The sequence below is a fragment of the Haliotis rubra genome, unplaced genomic scaffold (assembly GCF_003918875.1).
Source record: "Haliotis rubra isolate DU_JTF1 unplaced genomic scaffold, ASM391887v1 Scf27, whole genome shotgun sequence".
Classification (NCBI taxonomy): domain Eukaryota; kingdom Metazoa; phylum Mollusca; class Gastropoda; order Lepetellida; family Haliotidae; genus Haliotis; species Haliotis rubra.
Window position 1 is genome coordinate 2,917,603 of NW_025766780.1, and position 11,947 is coordinate 2,929,549.

At 39.8% G+C, this 11,947-nt stretch overlaps 1 pseudogene; it reads right to left on the bottom strand.

The window, feature by feature from the left end:
* Window positions 1-419: 419 nt before the first annotated feature.
* On the bottom strand, window positions 420-11,173 carry LOC124280616 (annotated as a pseudogene).
* Between the last annotated feature and the right edge of the window lie 774 nt (window positions 11,174-11,947).

The window sequence follows — 11,947 nt, forward strand, 5'->3', positions numbered from 1 at the left end:
TTGGATCTGTTTGGGATAAGTGAATATTTGAGCGTCCTCTAATGCTGGTTTGTATTGTCAGGCAGTTTCTTTAATAATAATCATCCCGATGAAAATGAATTCCGTGTTTTCAAACAGTTAGCGGAATAATATTATTCTGCTTTTTATAGAAAATATATTCGAGGATTAATTCCAGAAAACACCAAATACCTGAGCATTGAACTAATCTTTGAACATCATCTTGTGTGATTGAGATAAATGGACATCTCACTTTGTCCGCGGATGAAGTAGTCACATTAATTGCTTCCTTTGAATAAGACGACGTAGACAGTCGATTGCCCAAAGTACGAAACTCGTATGTTTTCCCTGTCGCCACGTTTGTGTACTCGGCATCATCTTGTGCTTGCAATTGGTTGAATGAAATAATGGACGAATAGCAATGACAGTTTTGGTAACAAGACCAATTTTATTAATGAAAAAAAAAGAGATTTGTCTTAGTACACGCCAAGATACTTGGACCCCTCGACTTTGAATCCACCTTCCATCACGCCTGATGGTGCAGATTTCTGTTGACCTGGTTGCTGCCCACCAACAAACAATCGGATGTAACCTGAAGAGAATTATCATGATGGATAATGCCAAGATAAACGAAATGTGTGGCTTTCAACGTTCAACGAGGAACGTTCATTTAATACCTGTAAATCTTAATCGACCATCATCGACCCTACCCATAACTGCAAAGAAAACTCGGTTTGGAATGAGTGAGTGAGTTATACGCCGCACTCAGCAATATTCCAGCTATATGGCGGCGGTCTCTAAATAATCGAGTCTCGATCAAATAGTCTAGTAATCAACAGCATGAACATCGATCTACGCTACTGGACATTCAAGTGTCACTCACCTTGCTCTATCACCCACCCCGAGCTGTCCACCCAAACGGCCATGCTCTCTGCTGACACCGTCATTGTAACTACTTGTAAAGCACTGGCACCAACGGTGACACGCTCGAAAGCAACCAACTGTCGTTGTGGAACTGGCACACTGGCGTTGTCCCAGGATATGTAAACCTGAACAACCTGCACAGAGAAACGAGTCACCGTTTGACCAATTAGGCACCAATGGTATCATGATACATGGTCATATCACTATCTCACGCACATAGAGACATTAAAATCACATGGCCAGTGCTCACTGTACGCCTCTACTGTAGAATTAAAAATGAGCCATGATCCATCTTGTTTGCGACTTGTTGACATACATGGGATTTGGGAACTCATTTCAGTTGCAAACGTTGAACGTAACACATGTCAGGGTTATCATGCGGGGAGATGAAATGGGATTCCACGTCGCTTGTGTAAATTCGAGCCTGTGTGGGAGCCTACGTGTGTTACATGTATGAAATAATCCGAACCAATGGCAGTTTCATGGTGCCAGCCCATTGAGATATCATGATCCGTCATAGTAACAGGCAGAGTAAATAAAAGTGTCATCTTTTACGGTCCTTTAAGTATGGAGCGGTAGACGATCGAACCAACTTTTTTCTCTCCGATCGAAAACTGTATCTACCAGACCACGAAGGCGTTAAGGGATACGAATTTTATTAGTTAATACATGCATAAAAAGTGGTAATGGAGCGCACGTCTACTGGACCTGACGGTAAAGGAAGTATATGTGTTTTTGTCCAGAAAAATATATATTTACAACCACTCGGTATTTATCAGCAATTGTTTGTGAAAAGAGTGTTGTGTTTTAGTATTTACAGTAAGTTCTCTCGTGTAATGACGTTTCGGACATGCATTGTGTAATTGTTCTTAATTCATAAGAATTCAGGAGAATGAGGACTATTTTTATGGATATACAACTTCATGTAACTTGACAACGACATCAGAATATATGTCAACCAAGTTGTTTGACAACTACAATAGAATCTATGTCGAAACGTCGCCTATAAAGAAGTTGTATATCCATAAAAATAGTCCTCATTCTTCATCTACCCAACTTCTAGAATGCCAATCAAAGAAGTCATAAGAAATGTTATCAGCCAAATCGTGACGAGAACAATGAATTATTATTATATTATAGAGCAATGAAATAAGAAATTTATAGCCTGCTGACGAAGAACAGTAAAACTACTAGTGTATCACATATGTTAAAGTAAAACTAGCATGTTATCATCAAACGATATTATTGAAGAGAACAATAGATTGCCAACAACTGAAGGTAGATCATCATACTATAGATCATGGGGACTTACAGTACATTTGCTTCCTGCATGGCCCTAGATGGATTTACACCATCCCTTCAGCTGTTAGCAATTATGACAAATCTAGCCATACATTAAATGACACATATTCTACGATTAAAAAGTGTGAAGAGATTAAATCTACTTTGAAGGTTTTGGGACTTGCGAACCCTCAGGAGGACAATACTTTTACAATTCTTTAACCCGCTTTAAGGATACAGCCACTAACAATCGCAGTATGCCCTTGATCTTTTTACAAAACATATTGTTCAATGTTTTTCTAACAATTATATTTATTTTCTAAACCCTATTTTTAAATGATGATTAATACCATAAAGAGATCAATAATTGTTTTGACACTGCAATATTTATCCCTTTTGATGGAAAAATCAATACAGTAAATGTAACGAGAGGCTTCATCACATTTTGTGACAAAAATCTTCAACTATTCACAAATAGTAAGAGGGACAGACTAGAAGAAACTGGGAGTCTGCGAGTACAGACAATGTAATTATTTTAACATAAAATTCTTGCAATAAACACCTAATGAGACAAAGGGCATCACAATAAAGGAAGACTGAAATAGATTCCACTGACCTCATCACCCTCATATTTCCCTGTGTTCTCGAGCATAATGGAGACCTCGACATCTTCCCCTGCCTTTACAACGTTGGTGTTCCGTAGCCTGCTGTAGGAGAAATCGTTGTAGGAGAGGCCGTAGCCGAAAGGGTACAGTGGATCCTTTTCGTAGTATCTGTATGTTCTCCCGGCCATTGAGTAGTTTGTCGGGCCTGGAAACTGGAATACACGGACTTTAGCTTGTTGAGATCTCAAGTCACAGGGGACATTCATGGAATGATTATGGTTGTTAAACATCACATTATGTAATGTTCCAACCATACCATAACATCCTCCAATTAAATCAAGACCTGATAAACTTTGTACCTGAAAGAATTAGGAACGGTCCAGGCCATCAGAAATGATAATATGAAAGCAGCCTATTCGCAGTGCCTGATCACCTGATCCCCGTGTAGTCAGTTCTTTTGGAAACGCAATGAGTCCAAAGGTACCTTTGCCAAATCCTATTTTGTATCTTGTACTTCCTCATTTTGTAACTATTTTTCATGCTAATTACGATATTGATATTGTATCTCAAAATGTTAATCATAAAGTGATCTAAAATGCTTTTTTGATTTGGGCAAACTTCTGTATTCACGTTGAGGTATTGACCTGGGTCTAGAATTTCGAAGCTCTCTTAGCACTAAGATAGTCGTAAGTTAATGTTAATGTATGGCACTTACGACTATCTTAGCGCAAAGAGTGCTTCGAAAATCTAGGCCCTGGAACCTTGTGATTGACGCAACATATGTGTATTTCAAATAAGTGAACACTGTACAGGAAAAGGACATTTCACTCACCCCATCAAGACTCTTAGGCCATGTGTAGGGCAGTCTGGCTGCAGGAACCGAACCAGGTCCATCCATGGTGAGCACTCGGCGCAGCGCTTCGCCTGTAGCCTGAGCAGGGAAGAAACATTCCAAGATGGCTGCAACCTGAGGACTGGCATCTGCCATGGTGATGTTCAGAGGACCGGCATTGAACATCAGAAGGACGATTGGTATGTTGCCGCCTGTAAAACATCATGTGTGAAATGGTAAAACAGATAACAGAGGCAGTGTACAGCACTGGATGTTGCTTTAATAAAGGAATGATTAGGAGGGAAATATATACATGGAACAATCTTAAACGAGACTCCTAACGGTGAAAATGATTGAAAAAAGATACACAATGCTCAAGATTCATCTTGAATAGGTATCTTGAATATGGGAAATAATCTTGTTTTTATCTGTGTTTCAGGACACACAGATGGTTCCTGTGAAGGGAGGAGCATAACAGTTGAAGTTATTTCATAATATGTTGTTTCCAGACCCATTCTGTCAATTTATTTGTGGTAAAACGTGATAATACTTACCGAATTTGAGTGAATCTAGTAATAGTTTGGCCTGCCCTGCAGGAAGTTCAATATCTGGTCTGTCAAGTCCTTCAGTTTCAATCTCTTGTCCTGGTAAAATGAAGTCAAGTTCAAATATCGCCACAGATATCAGATTATTAGATAGGTTTGCGGTTAATCTTCAAAGACTATATACCAATATTTTCTGAGATTAACTGGTTTCATTGGTTTCTCGTGAACCTATAGTGACATTTCCTGGGATCTTGTAGCAAGCTGAAGTGTTGACAAATTATAAAACATGAAGTGAAATCCTGGAAACAAATTACATGTACCTACATTTGCTTCTTTCAGAGCGAGTTCAAGATAAAGTTGGTGCTCATTATTCATAAAAATATTGATCTAAATTGATCTGTCATCTGATAAGGAGCAGCAAAGGTAAGGTTTAACTGAGATCAGGACACTGTTTTCAGGTATATCACAAATGTCATTTTATATACACTAACTGCATTGTCGTTGTTATTAAAGATCGACAATCATCAATAAAGGAAATGGTACCAGTTCTGTTACATACCAGTGCCCAAGCAAACAAACACCAAATCTTTCCCGGACACAGCGTCTTGAACAGCGGAAGAGTTGTAGTTTGTGCAGGAAGTGTTTGAGCAGCCGGCGCCATATTGGACGTTTGAGGACAACTGTTTGATACCGTCTAGGGCCGTTCTGGTAAACCGCGGGTCAGTATCGGGAGGGTAGTCGCCATATATGTTGAGTTTGTCGTTCGCAATAGGACCTACCACCTAGAGAAGAACAGACTATTACAGCAAATGGCATAATGACAATGGAAAAGTGAGAAAAATTGACATCAGAACGAAATAAGGTCTCAAATAACATTATCAAATGCGGTAAAATCCATAATCCTCTGTTTAAGTACGGCACAACGTTACAAAGCCTCCTTTTCACATGTATAATGTACTGTAGAAGTATAGTTCTAAAACATCCCCCCGAGACATGGTCATCTAGCATTTTAACATTTTCATACATCCCTTCAGCTAACCAAACGTGTAGTGAGTCAGCATGCTTACCCCAATAGAATTATATTTCTTTGTCAAAGGGAGGAAGTTGTTTACGTTCTTCAGCAAGACAAAGGTTTTCATCGCTGCTTCAACTGCCAGGGCTTTATGGGCCTCACTCTCGATGGTAGACTTAGTGTTCAGCTTAGTGTACGGGTTCGATTCCGGTGGATCAAACTCACCAAGCCTCATTCTGGTATAAAACAATGGTTTCACTCTCTCCCGAATCAAATCTTCCGTGAGCTTGCCCTGTTTGACTGCTTCAGCTGTTGACAGAGAGGTAGAAGCTGATTCGGAAAAGGCCATTGTCATGTAGGTGAATATATGTACAGATGTGTAAGCAGGCTACTGTTTTATGTATTGTAATATATGCCGATATACGTCCATTCCACATTGAACGATCCCGGTTTCCTTTATGGATATGGATGTGTGTTTGTGCCTTATGACCGCCGTGATATTGCTGGAATATTCCTAGAAGCGGCGTAAAACCAAACTCAGTCAGTCAGTTGTGCCTTATGTATTGGTCGATTGGCCTGATCATAATATATTTAAGAAATATCATGTGAGTTTTTTTTTACAGGATTCTTTAGATCCATGTTCCAGTTCCTCAGAAGAAGACAGGACAAGTAAATATATGAATAAGTGATCTCACCCCATTCCAAATCTTCAATTCTCCAGGTCACATTCTGGGCTAATGCCCTTATTTCTCACATACTTGATTGAATGGAAATAACCATTTCACAATAATATTACGTTGGATGAATTGATTGTAAAAACAAGCATTGTTGTAACAGATAGAGAGACACACAGCATGCAGCCCAGTCAGTGGCCTGTGTCTCCAATAAAAACACGCTACCTAGCAGGGTGTATTATAGTTGAAATCAACTTTTGAAATGTGGAGTAAAAACAAGAGCTGGTCCTTGTTCCTGGTAACTGATAGTGCAGACACCGATGAACATTTTGACATTTCTTACGTATATAATGTCTATAATATACACTGGTAAATGCTACCTACTGATTTGGGAGAAAAAGGGCTGGGAATTGCCCCCAGATAATTCCAGATTGACTCCAGCGTTAACGGACGCTGCAACTATGTCGACCTCGTTATTGAGATAGTGATGTGTTGTCATGATGTTCTCTATGGCTCCTTCGTCAGTGACGACGTAGCCGGTGAAGTTCAATTCGTTCCTGAGAACATCTGTCAGGAGCCAACGATTGGCACATGATGGCGTGCCGTTGAAGCTAAAACATAGAGTCCCCATCTGAATGACATGCATTGATGCTTCTACTTTATGCTGATCAGTGTACACAAAGAATATGCTATAATTATTGAAGATTTTAATATTATTGGAGAAACTGATTCAGAACCGTTAAGTAAGCTTTTGAGTAAAAGGCGTGTAGCCAATATCTGGTGTCCTCCGCCGTGATATCGCTGGAACATTGCGTAAAACCAAATGTTTACACGATTAGTTTTTGTCAAGGAGCAGGATTGACTTCACTCCAGTTACCGATTCAAAGCAGAGGGGAAACATGCGAAATATTGGTTTTAGTTATGATATTTGTAGTTTTGTATTATTTCAAGTTCTTGCCGCTTGAGACACCGCAGTGTTGTACCTGTAGTAGGCGCACATGATGTTGTAAGTCCCGGCCTTGACACAGGCCCGAAACGCTGGTAGGAATGTTGTACGAAAGTCTCGTTCTGATACCTGAACAAAGAGAAGTCTGATCGTATCGTGTACACATTAAAATGTTAAAATGTTCAAGGGAATGGAGTGACGAAGATGAAGTTAGATCGAATGTATAGATACAAATGCAAGAATAGACCACTGAAACGTTATTGAAAACCTTTACAACACGAGCTCTGTGGGGTTCTGAGAAAATCTGACTGAATATTGAAATTAGACTTTAAGGGGATATAGAATGAGCGATACAAACAAGTATTTTTTTCCTACAGTGTACTGATACTTGGTGAATAAGCTTTTCGGCGTTGTTTTTCGACACACATCCACAAATCATATCTTAATTACTTTGATGCTTAACCCCCAAAACATCCCTGATCTAAGGTAACCAGACGTTGGTGTAGGTAACACAGAATGCCCAGCGACCCATTTTCAGTAGCATACACAGTTTCTAAATTGAGAATTTTCTTTGTTGTGCACCCGTGAAGATCCGGTTTAGAATTGATCTTCAGTAACCCATGTTTGTCGTGAGAGACAAATAACGGGATCGGGTGTTCAGGTTTGCTGACTTATTTGACACAATCATCGGTTCCCAATTGCGCAGATCGTTGCTCATGACCTTGATCACTGGATTGTCTGGTTCAGACTCAATTATTTACTGACCACCGCCATATACCTGGAATATTGCTGAGTGCGGCGTAAAAGTAAACTCACTCACTCTTAGTTGTGCAGAATTGGGTTCTCCTTACCTAGACACCGGACCTTCGTCCATTTTGCCTTTCCTCACTGATTAACCTGACTCAGGTACCATTATTTAGGTCAAGAACGTTACCAAGGTAGTGAACTGTTTAGACATGTTATTCCCTCTGTTGGACTATCAACTCTCTGTCCGTCATGTATGGTGAAAAGGGCATTGATGCAACAGCTTTGTACAGCACATTTGGCTCATGTTGTTGCATTAATGAAAGGATCAGGGCAAGTTCGATTGAAGAAATAAACCGTTGTGCGAGATGGGAGCATGTTGTCCTTAACACGGCAAAAAAAGGAGATGAGGCACTGTGTAGAATATTTTTGTTTCAAAGATAAGATATTCATTGTTGATATATATTGTTTGTATATCAGGTCACTGTACTACACTGAGCTTGAGGAATTTATAACTACTTACTGGTTATAACGGATAGCATATTGTCCTTAACAAGGCGCCAGAAGGAGGTGGGGTACTGTGTGGACTATCTTAGTTTCAAAGATAAGATATCCTGTGTTCAAATCAGGTGATTGTGCTATACTAAGCTCGAAACTCCTTTAACTGGTGAACCAGTCCTAATAAATGACACTATAGGGTACTTTGGAACATATGCAGTTTGTGTGAGAAACATATGGCACGCTATTTGAAAAAGACTGCATGAAACATTACTAAATATTACAAACGTGTCTCTATCGAAAGTGGGGGATGTTTTTTCGGTCGTTTTTTACATGTTTCTATACTAAGCTCGAAACTCCTTTAACTGGTGAACCAGTCCTAATAAATGACACTATAGGGTACTTTGGAACATATGCAGTTTGTGTGAGAAACATATGGCACGCTATTTGAAAAAGACTGCATGAAACATTACTAAATATTACAAACGTGTCTCTATCGAAAGTGGGGGATGTTTTTTCGGTCGTTTTATACATGTTTCCATACTGTACATACGCATTATGATTGGCTGGGTTGTATGTTGTTTAACGCCGCACACCAATATCCCAGCTATATGGCGACGGTCTGTAAATAATCGAGTCTGGACATCATCAACAGCATGAGCATCGATCTACACAATTGGGATACGATGACATGTGTTACCCATGTCGCGAGCCTGACAACCCGATCCCGTTAGTCGCCTCTTACAACAAGCATGATATACTGAAGATCAATTCTAACCCAGATCTTCACGGGTGTCGCATTATGTGATATGCCTATGTTGTTCCTTTTATAGACTTTCGTGAACAATAATACATACGACGGCTGAAAAATTGAGTCTTGATACGGGAATGTTCTCTGGTCCAGCGTAGGCGGCGAGCACTTTACAGCCGGAACTAGCTCTGATGAAACGCGTGTCGTTGCCGTGAAGGCCCTTCACAAATTCGGCGGCCAAAACACCAGTCATGTACGGGTCTTCTCCATAAACTTCCTGACATTCAGGAAACACATGTTATTGACCCGACGCTCTCGAGACTGTCAAATCTATTTCGATATCGTAGTGGAGTAAACAAGTTTCAATGTTTGTCATTTTCCTGACTAAATTGATGAGAGGATCGCTCTCATTCTTCACTTATTCTATTCATTGAAATGTTCCTCCTGCTGCATGTATCTACATCCAGAAATAATGATGTACGAAAGCATTTAACTTTATCCCTGAAGCATTTTACTAATATCTCATCCTACGTACTTACCAAGTCCTCATATGTTTTAAAGATTTCCCAGACCGAATCATTACTTTGGCAAGCATAATTTCATTTGAAGCTAAACAATCCTAGATATAATGATGTAAGGATGAGAAAGTGTGACCTGGTTTCGTCCCCATCTGGGGTCCCTCATGATGTTCATGAAGGGGCTGAAGCAGCTGATGCCTTTGTGGTCGCCGTACTCCTTTTTGCTAACGAAGTCGTTATATTTAGCCCGTACTTCAACGCTGGTGGCCTCAGCAATCCGGTATATAAGGTCCTTACTGTGAATATACACTTCTGGAATTGTCATGCCATGTGAAAGTGGACTAAGGAATCACGGAGGCACGCATCACTTTCACAGATGGCGACTGATGAACATCAAAGTACAACGGAACCATCGTGTTAGTCAGAATTTGAAAACATTTGTATCACCTGACAGGGACATGTGTCGTTATTGAGTTCATGGTTCTCGCGCAGTTGATTATATATAATCAAATAATAATTTAATCCTATAACATACCTCGCTGTTGATTTGTATGCGAGGGTATAGCCACGATATAATACTCTCTTGAAAGCTTTGGCAAAATGTACATTGAGGTCGTTTAACGCTTCACACAGCAATATTCCAGCTTTAAGGCGACAGTCTACAAATAATCGTGTCTGGACCAGACCGTCCAGTGGTCAACATCATGAACATCGATCTATGCAAATGGGATTCGATGACATGTGTCAACCAAGTAAGCGATTTAGTTAGGCTCCTCGTACGACAAGGATGGTTATTGCATGAGAACTTGTAGCATTATTGCTGTAGATATGGCAATGCGTGGTATTAAAAATAAAACCAGTTTCAAAACTATTACAGTACATGTAGTAAATTGTAACCAATTCACAACAACATGTATACTTTTCATTTTCTCCATGTCCTCCGTTTGTTTTATCTCATTTCTGTACTATATCTCTATTTAAAAATATCCTTTGTCAAAAGCCTTATCTTTGATAAGGTATCTGAAACAAAAGAAACATAAAACAAGGTTCAATGAAACCTAACATTTCCTTTGAATACACGCTAGTTCTTCCCCGCCTTCCCTTGCGGAAACTATAATTGTGTTTAACGCATTTCCTGAAATGAGCATGAGTTCTAGTTTCATTTCTAGTTTCCCCGTTGTGTCTTTTTCTGATAACTCTTCCGAAACGTTACGAAATTCAATTCTAGAATAGAATATCGCTGGCAAAACTCTGATTAGGTGCCTGAATAAAGTTCTAAAAACTTCTTTCGCACTTCCTTCAATGTTACCTTTTATAAGCAAGGGAATTAAGGGATTGACACATACTGGCCTGTTTCTCATCTTCCCTTCTCGGAAACAATGTATTTACAGATGATCAGCAATACAAATTGATACCATATGATCAGACTCCTACCTGAAGGCAGCAGCTAGACCCAGAGCTTGGGGGAAAGATGTTGCGTTCCCTGCCTCCACATCCCCCCTCAAACATTCGGTGTTCCAGGAGTAGGGGCCGATACCAAGACGGGGGATAGGGGGAGCGGGTCCACCTAAAGTACCCGCACCCCTCGGGCCATCTGTTCTTGCATCTCATCCAGGGTGAGGCGCCCAACTAGGTCCTCTACCCTCACATCCCAGGGTAGGGATGTGTTTCTGAAGGGATAATCCCCTAAAACAAAGAGGCATTGGAGGATTAGGACATATCCATATAAAACACCGTTCATGATAACAGTTGTAGACTTTCTACTGCTACCCAGCTGGAACAGAGAAGGTTAAGCAACACTCAGATAAGCAGGTATTATTACCTTGCCCTTGACCTCTAGCACCATGTTCCAGAAGGATGACAGTGTACAGTTAAAAAGAGATCACGTATAAAAGGCGCAGCGTACTGACGTTAACGTTTCAAGGATGGTCTTCAAACAAAGATTTAATACTGCCTTGTTAACAGTACCACACGATTCGACGATCAATACACACAAGATCTGACATACCACCAATCCGGTATCAGCTCAAAGGCGTTCTTTCAAACAGAGAGAGAGAGCCTTTATTCAGTATAGGAGGCCGCGTGACCCAGTGTACAAATACAAAGTCATTCATACATATTAAAATAAAGTGGATATAAATGTACATTTGGTGTGGGAGCTCAACTACAAACATACATACTTCTTTTCAAGTAAATGGCTAACCTTTGATTATGTTTACATTTGTGCAAGACATGTGTTGTATAATGACGAAATTTGGTATGAGTTTTGTTCGACTTTCCTTAAAGAAAGGACTAACAAGAACAAAATGGAACTCATCTTCAACAGCTCTTAAATTACAGAGCTCACAAACTAAATCAGAATGAGCCGTGTAATTATTAAAACGCTTTTTTTGAATTTTCAGACTATGTGACAGACATCTAAACTTTGCAAGTGCTTTAGTCAAATCCCTATCAATATCAGCACTTACATACTTGTCTTGATCAAAAACAGTTTTATAAGCATACGTTTTGAGAAACGAAGATGACTCCACTTTCCCAGACTCCACTTTCCCATACCAAGATTGAATATCTGAATCAATACATGTCTGTTTAAACAAAGTCGTAAATTGCGATACATTTC